The 10,973-nt window shown below is 46.9% G+C and overlaps 1 long non-coding RNA gene across 1 annotated transcript; it reads right to left on the reverse strand.

The window, feature by feature from the left end:
- Positions 1-5,932: 5,932 nt before the first annotated feature.
- LOC141098713 (uncharacterized) lies at positions 5,933-8,977 on the reverse strand. Its single transcript, XR_012234324.1, has 2 exons — positions 7,339-8,977; positions 5,933-7,201 (listed from the first exon to the last, which is right to left on the reverse strand). It is a non-coding gene; the product is annotated as an uncharacterized lncRNA (long non-coding RNA).
- Positions 8,978-10,973: the final 1,996 nt, after the last annotated feature.

Genomic DNA, 10,973 nt, shown 5'->3' on the forward strand with positions numbered 1-10,973 from the left:
AGCCAGTCAAGGCCCAAGTGCTAAGCGAACCAGACAGGAGATGGAGCTTAGTTCGGAGGAAGGTTCCTACTCCTCGGAGTCAGATCAGGAAGAAGGCGAGCTGGGCACTAGCGAACCGGAGTATGGGAAAAGATACCTCTTTTCCTAGGATGATACAGACAATCTGGTTCAGGCGGTCAGAGACACAATGCAGATTGAGGAGGTCTAGAAACCTCACCAGGCAGGACATGATGTTCGGGGGTCTTAGGGCGCAGAGGAAAGTTGTATTTCCAGTGAACGACCATGTGCGAGCTATGGTCCTGGAGGAATGGGAGGAGGCGGAAAAACAACGATACCTTTTGAGGACGCGTCTAGTCTGAGGGACCCCATGGATAGGAAGGCAGATAACCTACTAAGGCGGGCCTGGGAAACATCAGCAGCCTTAATTAAAACAAACGTAGCAGCTACTTCGGTAGCAAGGTCTATGTGTTTATGGTTGGGCCAGTTAGAGGAACATTTAACTAATAAAACCCCAAGGGAGGAAATTATAGATTCTCTTCCGATCATGAAGTCAGCCACAGCCTTCCTAGCCGATGCTTTGGCGGAATCTGTTAGAATTTCCACCCGGAATGGCTCTGTCAAATCCGGCACGCAGAGCCATCTGGTTAAAGACCTGGACGGGTGACGGAGCCTCTAAAAACAAGATCTGTGCCCTTCCCTTCTCTGGGTTAAAAGTCTTTGGCCCAGCATTGGATGATATATTAGAAAAAGCATCTGATGTAAAGAAGGGGTTCCCTGAGGAAAAGAGACCTAGGGACCAGCCCTTTCGTAGACCCGGAGGATATAGAAGGCAGAAGTACTATAGGTACCAGGGGAGCTCTCAGAGGGGTTCCTATGGTAGCACCCACTCCTGAGCTGGAAGATCTAGAGCCCCCCCCTTCTGGATCACGTACTAGAGCCAGGAGAACATGACAATACCAACATAGGGGGTCGACTCAGAGAATTCAGTTCCCAGTGGTCTCAGATCACAAAAAATCAGTGGGTACTGAGGACAATAGCAGAGGGTTACCAAATAGAATTTTCATCCCCTCCCCCCGGAAGGTCCATTTCTCCCCACAGAATAAAAGACGACTCCCAGATGTGGGTCGTCGTGACAGAACCGGCAGACTTAGTGGTGGTAATTCCGGTTCCCCGGGCAGAAATTGGGGCGGGCAACTATTCGTCCCCATTTTCCATCGCGAAGCCATCTGGAGAATCCCGTACCATTATAAATCTGAAACCCTTAAATGCCTGGGTCACGTACAAAAAATTCCGAATGGAGTCAATCAGATCTACAGTCCATCTGATAGACAAGAATGCCCTGATGTGTATCCTGGACCTGAAAAGTGCCTACTATCAGGTGCAAATTCACCCAATGTCACAGAGATTCCTGAGGTTTGCAGTAAGACTTCAGAATCAGACCTGCAAATTTCAATGTCTTCCCTTTGGTCTGGCCTCAGCGCCTCAAGTCTTTACGAAGCTAATTGCGGAAGTGGTGGCGTTCCTAACAAATTCCATAGCTAGACGACTTCCTCCTGGTGGCGAGATCGGCAGAAGAACTACGGCAACACAAGGAGAAGACAATAGAGGTTCTAGAGTTTCTGGGCTGGATCATAAACAAAGAAAAATCGAACCTAGTACCAGAAAGAAGAAAGATTTTTTTGGGGGTACTACTGGACTCCAGAAGCAGAACTTCCTTCTTACCACCAGAAAAACAGACAAGGATACAGGACAGCATGAAGGAACTTTAAAAAGGCCGCGTTTCCATCAGAATAGCCATGCGCGATCTGGGCCTCATGAAATCCTGCATCCCTTGTGTCCGATGGGCACAGTTCCATGCGAGAACCCTTCAAAAAGAAGTACTGGCCGCCTGGGATCGTCACCAGACCTCCCTAGACAAGAAAATGGCCTTGTCTCCAGCAGTAAAAAGATCCCTGGTGTTGTGGATGCAGCGACAAAACCTAAAGAAAGGTGTCCCCTGGATCACCTCCCCCTGCGTCATAATCACTACAGACGCCAGCAAATGGGGCTGGGGGGCTCATCTAGAAGGCAGAATTCTTCAGGGAGAATGGCCGGCAAACATGTAGTCCACCTCCTCCAACTACAAGGAACTTTACGCCACATGGGAGGCCCTAAGAAGAAATCAGGACAAACTAAGAAATCAACACGTAAATTTATTCTATCGGAGAATGTGACGGCGGTATCCTTCCTCCGGCATCAAGGAGGAACAAGGCATTGGGCACTCCAGGACCTGGCAAAAAAGATCTTTTCCTGGGCAGAAAATACAGTTCTGTCAGTAACAGCCGTCCATCTTGAAGGCTCGCAAAACACAGTGGCAGATTATTTAAGCAGGCAGAAGATCTGTCCCACGGAGTGGGAGCTGAACACAGAGATCTTTCAGAACTTATGCCAGTGCTGGGGAAGACCGCAGATAGACCTCTTCGCAACCAGAAAGAATACGAAGACATACAGGTTTTTCTCTCTGAATCTGTTGGACAATCCAGAAGGGATAGACGCCCTAAGCCAGAAGTGGGGGCAGACTCTCACATATGCATTTCCCCCGATAGCTCTCATTCCAGCCATCCTCAGGAAGATTCAGGAGGATCAGGCAAGAGTGCTACTGATAGCACCTTATTGGCCGAAAAGGAGCTGGTTTCCACTCCTGAGGATTATGGCAGAAGATCGGCCACTCCTGCTTCCACAGAGGGAAGACATCATTCACCAGGGGCCGGTGCTTCACCAAGATCCAGGGAGCCTTCACCTGTCAGCCTGGATCCTGAACGGCAGATCCTGAGGGCTCGAGGCCTGTCAGACCAGGTCAAATCGACTATTCAGGCTAGCAGAAAACCCGTAACTTCTGTGATATACCACAAAATTTGGACAAGATTCTGTCTGGATTGTGGCAGACCCGACTCAGCGGAAGGAAAGCCAGACATCCCAAAGATACTGGATTTCCTTCTGGCAGGCTTTAATAAAGGACTTAGGCCTAGCACGCTGAAGGTCCAGATCTCGGCATTAAGCGCCTTTCTTGACTACCCCTTGGCCTCCCATCCCTGGGTAATAAGATTTATCAGGGCAACTCAGAGGTTACGTCCCACAGTCAGGTCAGTCCCCCCATGGGATCTTAGTCTTGTCCTGCGGTCCCTTTGCTCAGATTCCTTTATCCAGAGTCAGGAGATGCCCATCTCACATCGAACCATGAAGGTAGCATTCTTAGTGGCGATCACCACTGCAAAGCAGATAAGTGAGATACAGGCGCTATCTATCCGAGACTCATATCTCCGAATCTGGGAGGATCGAATAATCATGAGATTAGACCCCACCTTTTTGCCCAAAGTTGTGTCAGTCCACAACTTAAACCAGGAAATAATTTTACCTTCATTTTGTGAGAACCCCTCAAATGACAAAGAAAGGGCCCTGCACGAATTAGACGTACGCCAGGCAGTTATTGATTACATTGAGGCCACGCAGGGTTGGAGACAGGACCATAACCTATTTCTACTCTTTGGGGGGAAAAACAAAGGGAAAAAAGCCTCAAAAGCCTCCATCACGAGATGGATAACATCGCTAATCAGTTTAGCCTATGTCTCTCAGGGGGTTCCTCCCCCAGAAGGGTTAAAAGCTCACTCAACACGAGCTTTATCAGTTTCCTAGGCGGAAAGAGCAGGGGCTTCAGTAATCCAAATCTGTAGGGCCGCAACCTGGTCCAGGTTGGACACATTCTGTAAGCATTACAAATTAGATGTGTTATCTAACCAACAGACTGCTTTCGGGAGAATGGTTCTCCAGGCAGTCATCCCACCCTAAGGGGATACTTTGGTACTCTCCCTGGTGCTGTCAGGAGGGACGTCCTGGAAAATAGGCATTAGACCTATCGGTAATTATGTTTCCAGGGGTCCACCCTGACAGCACGGATAGTTCCCTTCCCGAATTAATGATGTCATAAGTCGTAATATGGTTCTGTAAATAAAGTGTTCCGTTGCATCATCCACGGTGTGGTACTTGGAAAAACACTGAGGGAATGGGGGTGGAGACTGTTTTTAACCTCGTGTGAGCTTCCTGTCCCTGCAAAGAGGCGAGGGACATCCTCCCTGGTGCTGTCAGGATGGACTCCTGGAAACATAATTACCGGTAGGTCTAATGCCTATTTTTTCTATTCCACAGGAGTTGGCGTTTGTACAATTTTTTTTTTTTGGTAGTAAAGTTTTTTTTTTCTTTTCACAGAACCTGGAGCAGCACCCTTGAACCCGGATCGTCCTCTGGAGTGGTACTTCAGCGAACAGCCTTGGAGCAGTCCCAGCCATCCACCAGCGAGGCAGCAAGTGGGCCGGCGTCACAGGCTGAAGAACAGGCAGCTGGTCCTTCAGGTCTTCCCCTGTCCCAGGACTCCTCTGCCTCTTTTTTGGTTGGGTCTTCCCGAAAGCAGCAGAAGGCCTCGGACAGGACACTCATGCCTGAGTTTATTCACTTGAGCTCAGTCTTCCAGAATGGCCTGAAGGCGGTAGTAGATAGACTGGATAGTGGTTTGAACCATATTAACACACTTTTCCAGTCTGTCCACCAACGCCTTGACCGTCTGGAAGCCGACTTCCAGAGACCAGCACACAATTTTTTTTCGGCGATAGAGCGGGGCATGTCGGAAAACCTTACGCCTGAACTCCAGCTGAATGTGATGCAGGCCTGCAATGCTGTTTACGTTCAGGCTATGCAGCAGACTCAGTTATACCCACAGCCACATGTGGCATTTCCAACTGTGCCACCACTTACATGGTTTACATCTCTACTGAGTTCTGCTGCATACCCCTGTATGGCCACCACCATGCCCAGTCCTGCCGCACATCACTACAGCGCCACCACCATGCCAGGTGCTGTTGAAAGCCACTCCACCACCACGCCTAGTCCTGCTCCTGCACAGCCGTCCACCGCCACCAACACGCAGAGTCCTGCACGGCCATCCACCGCCACCAGCACGCAGAGTCTGTCTCCTGCAAGGTCGTCCACCACCACCACCAGCATGCCTACAGCACTCACCACTCCCACCTGTCCAAGTAGATGGAAAATACATCAAATCCACAGAAAACATAAAAGGAAGAAACGTGATCCGAGGCGTGAAAGAACTGTTGTGCTACCTCCACCACCCTCAACTCCCAATGTGTCTGTGTTGTCCAATTTGTCACTCTCTTCAAATGTGTCTCTCCCGTCCCATGTTTCCACTCCTAATGTGTCTGCTTCAATCCTTGATCTCCCAGACCCCACAGATTTATTAGGCCCTTCCCCTGGAACCCCCTCATTGTCCACCCCGAGCCAATCCTTCCATCTCCACACACCCCAGGTCCGTAACATTTTGACCCTCATTTTGTAAAAAGTAAATGTTTTTTTTTTTTGTAAAAAAATTGTGTTGTTTTTCCCCTATCACTGTTTGTTCTTTGTCTCTTTCGTCACCATCAACATACACAGTGCGCCATCAACACACATATCGCCGTCTACACACAGTTTTTTTCCACCTCATAGCTCCATGAAACACCATTTTCTCTTCCTTTTTTTTCCCTTGTCTGTCATGTAGCTATGGGATGGCAAATCTACAGAGGACTGAAAATCCTAAAAAAAAAAAAAAAAAAAGTAATACAACAGAAAGGGTCAGGGGTCAGCAATACTCCCCTGCCCTGGTGTCAGTACTATTGCACTCAGGATGCTGTGTTTTCTGCATCCTGAGTACAGTAGTTCTGACACACAGGCATGTGAGTAAAAATATGAGGTGGATTTGCTCCATCATCTCTTCAGTGTGCATTAATCTATTGGACTATAGATTAATGCAGACTAAAGAAAAGATTGAGCTGAGAAGTCACCTACCATAGCACTGACAAATAGAACAGGTGAAGTGTAAAGCATGGGTGACAACCAAAGTGGACAGGTGTTTTACTATAATTTTTTTATCATAAAAAAATTTAAGGTACATTTTAAGATTACAAGTCCATAACATTACATAAAATTACAAGAACATTGTAAGCCATTTCATCTTGCCATGCCACACGTCCAATTTCAGAAACAAAGTAGTCTACTAATGTATCCCTCATTTGGGCAACTTCCCCTGTCCTCAGAGGGTGATGATGGTAATCTGACAACGGGTTACAAACAGGTTCATCAAGTTCAAACTTGGGTCGCTATTTAGCCATTATGTAGTTGTGGAGAACCACACATGCCTTGACCACCTAATCGACTGTCTCAATTTTTAGATTAACGACTGTTCCCAAAATGCGCCATTTCGAGACAAGCATTCCATTTCCTGATGAAGGGGCATGAGACCCCTGAAACGCGTTGAATAAAGCCACTGTGAATTCAAGACATCTCTCTCCTGGATTTTATCCCTGCGGAAGCGCGGAGTTTTAACTACAAATTCCCACTGTATACATGATTACTTCTCGTCCTTGAGGACTTGTGGATCTGCAGCAGCTGCCTGACTATATGCTCCTATCTCATCCTAACCAGGTGAGCAAGTTTCTTGTTACATTTTGTCCTTTGTAACGTGGATAAGACCCTATTGCGTATTTTTGTCTCCCCATTCCTTTGCAAAAGCATACCAAAGGCACACTCAACAGTTCTTTGTGCCCTGGTCAGTTGGTAATTAAAAATCCTTTTTGTGTGGTTCAAGTCCCCACTGGAGTATGGTTTCAGTAGGGTTCCACACATCTGAAAGGCCTCATCACCAACCACAACAAATGGCATTGGTGGGCCTTGAGTGTTGGGAAGGTGTCGTGGTAGGGGGAAATTAAAATTATTACTATACAACCGTTGGCCCATGTTAGAGTTTTTAAAGGTCTGGGAGTCATTACCATGGCCAAAAGAACCAATGTCCAAGGCGAGAAATCTACAGGCTGCAATCGCCATGAGCACTATAAGAGAAGTATTTTTTTTTATAATTAAAGTACTCGGATCCACTTCGAGCTGGTTTGGTAATCCGAATATGTTTCCCATCCACTGCTCCCAAACAGTTGGGGAAATGACAAATTTCCCAGAAATTTTCTGTAGTTTCCAGCCAGATTTCTAAGGTGGGTAGGGGGATAAATTCTTGATGTAGAATGTCCCACAAAGCCCTGCAGGTGTCTGCAACAATCCCAGAGAGGGTGGAAACACCAATCCGGACTGGAAATGGAGCGATGATAGACTCTCTCCGGTAGCCGGGAATCTGCCAGAGAAAGAAAAAAAATATTATGAATAATATTTATGACAGGGGTTTTGAAAAACAAAAAAAGGAAAAAAAAATTAAGGACATTGCAGAGCAATAATAATTATGACAGATGTTTATATTTAAATATTACGCACCTTAGTGTCACCAGCAGACGTTCCTTAGCTGGAATCGCTCTACGGAGCTGGGTGTCCTTCCTGCTGATGGATCCTTCTACACGACCCAGCAAATCCCGGAAGCTCTCGAGATATCCTTGTGTAGTCAAAATATTTCTCTGGGTTTTCACGGAGCTCACTGAATAAGCAGTTGTAGGCTCCACGGCTCTCCCGGACTTCAACAATGGGGTGTTGCCAGGGCTGGCTCCAGGTTTTCCTGGGTCCCGGGCGAAAGAATCTCAGTGGGCCCCTTTAACACCTACCACTATTCATGATGCACAAATACAGAAGAGAAATATAGGTATAGTACAATGCCAATGAATTCACTTCTTACATTACATGAGTTATAGCTATTATAAATTCTATAATAAGTCAGAATCCGGCAAATCCTCACAGCACACAGGACATAGAGTGACTGCAGACTTAGCATTTTAGACCGGACAGTATAGTCCTCCATACAGTATTATGGGACCACACAGAGCTCCAAACAAAATAATGAGCCCTATATATTGCTCCATACAGTATAATGATCCCCATATATTGCTCCATACAGAATAATGAGCCCCATATAATACTCCATACAGTATAATGGGTGCCAGAGTCTTCCATACAGTATTATGGGCACCATATAGTCCTCCATACAGAATTATGGGCACCACACAGAATAATGAGCCCTATATATTGCTTCATACAGAATAATGAGCCCTATATATTGCTCCATACAAAATAATGAGCCCCGTATATTGCTCCATACAGAATGATGAGCCCCATATATTGCTCCATACAGTATAATGGGCCCCATATACTGCTCCATACAAAATAATGAGCCCCATATATTGCTCCATACAGAATGATGAACCCCATATATTACTCCATACAGTATAATGGGCCCCATATAATGCTCTATATAAAATGAGCCCCATATATTGCTCCATACAGTATAATGGGCGCCATATATTGCTCCATACAGTATAATGGGCCCCATATATTGCTCCATACAGAATAATGGGCCCCATATATTGCTCCATACAGTATAATGGGCCCCATATATTGCTCCAAACAGAATAATGAGCCCCATATAGAATGATGAGCCCCATATATTGCTCCATACAGTATTATGGGCACCACATAGTGCTCCATACAGTATAATGAGCCCTATATATTGCTTCATACAGAATAATGAGCCCCACATATTGCTTCATCCAGTATAATGAGCCCCATATATTACTCCATACAGAATAAGCCCCATATATTGCTCCATACAGAATGATGAGCCCCATATATTGCTCCATACAGAATAATGAGCCCCATATATTACTCCATACAGAATGATGAGCCCCATATATTGCTCCATACAGTATAATGGGCCCCATATATTGCTCCATACAGAATAATGAGCCCCATATATTGCTCCATACAGTATTATTGGCACCTCATTGTGCTCCATACAGAATAATGAGCCCCATAAATTGCTCCATACAGAATAATGGACCCCATATAATGATCCATACAGTATGAGCCCCATATAATGCTCCTTACAGTATCATGAACCACATACATTGCTCCATACAGAATGAGTTTAAAGGGAATCTGTCATCTATTTTTTCGACTATGAGCTGCCAGCACCGCCATCAGGGGCTTATCTACAGCATTCTGTAATGCTGTAGATGAGCCCACAATGTAACCTGAAAGAGAAGAAAAACGAATTATATTATACTCACCCAGGGGCGGTCCGGGTCCGGTTTTGGTCCGATGGGTGTCGCAGTCCGGTGCCTCCCATCTTCTAGCGGTGACGTCCTCTTCTTTGCTTCCTATCGCAGCTTCGGCGCAGGCGCACTGCTCTGCCCTGTTGAGGGCACAGCAGAGTTCTGCAATGCACAGGTACCGGGAAAGGTCAGAGAGGTCCGGCGCCTGCGCACTGCAGGACTCTGCTCTGTCCTCAACAGGTACCGGACCGAGAAACCCATCGGACCAAGACCGCCCCCGGGTGAGTATAATAACTCGTTTTTCTTCTCTTTCAGGTTACATCGGGGGCTTATCTACAGCATTACAGAATGCTGTAGATAAGCCCCTGATGTCGGTGCCGGCAGCTGATAGGGCTAAAAATAGGTGACAGATTCTCTTTAATATAATACTACATAAAGAATAATGGCCACATATAATGCTCCATAAATAATGAGCCCCATATATAATAGGCCACATATAATATGCCATAGAGTATAATGAGTCCCATATATTTCTCCATACAATGTATAATGGGCCACATATATGATGCTCTGTGTATGATGGTCCCCATCTCTCCTCGCTTTCTGCTGCTCTAGTCTGGACTCCTCAGCGCCGCCATCTTCCGGCTGTCTGCACTGTGAGTGTTCAGGCAGAGGGTGTACAGACTTGTCGTTATTGTGCCCTCTGACCTGAACATCGCAGTCAGGAGATGTGGAAGATGCCGCAGAGGTAGAGCGGGGAAGGTAAGTATCGCAAGCGGGAGGCCCTTTCGTGGGCTCTGACATTGGCACAGGCACCAGGTGCCCATAGCATGACGGCCAGTGGACCCCCCCACCTGCTCAGGGTGCTTACGTCGACCCTGGCTGTTGGGGTCCATTCCCCACCTCCCCTGGCTCATTCTCCCCCCCAGCTGGGCACGCCGCTCACCTGAGCCCTGGCGCGGTCCCTGCATGTCCGGTATCTTTTAAGTGAGAGCGCGTGGTCACATGGTACTGCTCATTAAGGTCATGAATATGGGCGCCACACCTATGAGAGTGGAGTGGCGTCCACATTGATGACCTTAATGAGCGGTACCACGTGACCGCGTGCTCACACAGGGAGAGGATCCTGGTGCCGGAGACCATTGGAGCTGCTGGAAGAGGCGAGTATGATCGCTTGCGGAGGGAGGAGAGAGGCAGAGGGCAGGGGGGCCGACCCTGGACTTATAGAGAAAAAAAAAAAAAGCCTTACTCAGGTGCCGAGTGGGCCCCCCAGTCTCGCCAGGGTCCCGGCACTTGCCCGGGTGCGCACGGCGGCCCTGGGTGTTGCCAAAAGCGCCGTCTGTCTTTTCCATTCTTGCTCACAAGCAAAGGCAATAAACAAGTTGATATCCAAATCCAGATTCTGATAGAAACTCTCCAGGTAAAGATCTATCTTCACGCAGGATAGAGGAGCAAAATCTGAGGATTTCAGCTCTACAAGGGTCTACATATAGAAATCCCATGAGACACGCCCATTGGGTGTGCTTGTGTCCTGGAAAATCTCCTGGGAATTTTTTTCCCTATGGAAAGCATGCGCATAAAAAATGCAAATGCATGCGAAAATGCATGCAAACGCATAAAATGCAGCATTTTTTTACGTCTTGCGTAAGCGGATGCGGCGAAAAAACGCGTTTTTGCATGCGTTTAATTGCGGATGATATGCTGTGAACTCAACCGCAAATGTGAACCTAGCCTAAGTAAATCTTTCAATGCACTTGTGATACATGGGTTCGTTTTGGGCATTTTTATTGTAATATGCGCCCTTGGTGTCTTAGTTAATGGCTGTGGTGGTGTGCATGCGCACTTTAACTTTTGCTTTTTTTACCGACATTTATTGATGGCAGAGCCTTTTTGGTCTTCTTTAAAATGGCC

Source organism: Dendrobates tinctorius, unplaced genomic scaffold, assembly GCF_039654945.1.
Source record: "Dendrobates tinctorius isolate UK_male_01 unplaced genomic scaffold, ASM3965494v1 ptg000094l, whole genome shotgun sequence".
In the NCBI taxonomy this organism is placed as follows: Eukaryota; Metazoa; Chordata; class Amphibia; order Anura; family Dendrobatidae; genus Dendrobates; species Dendrobates tinctorius.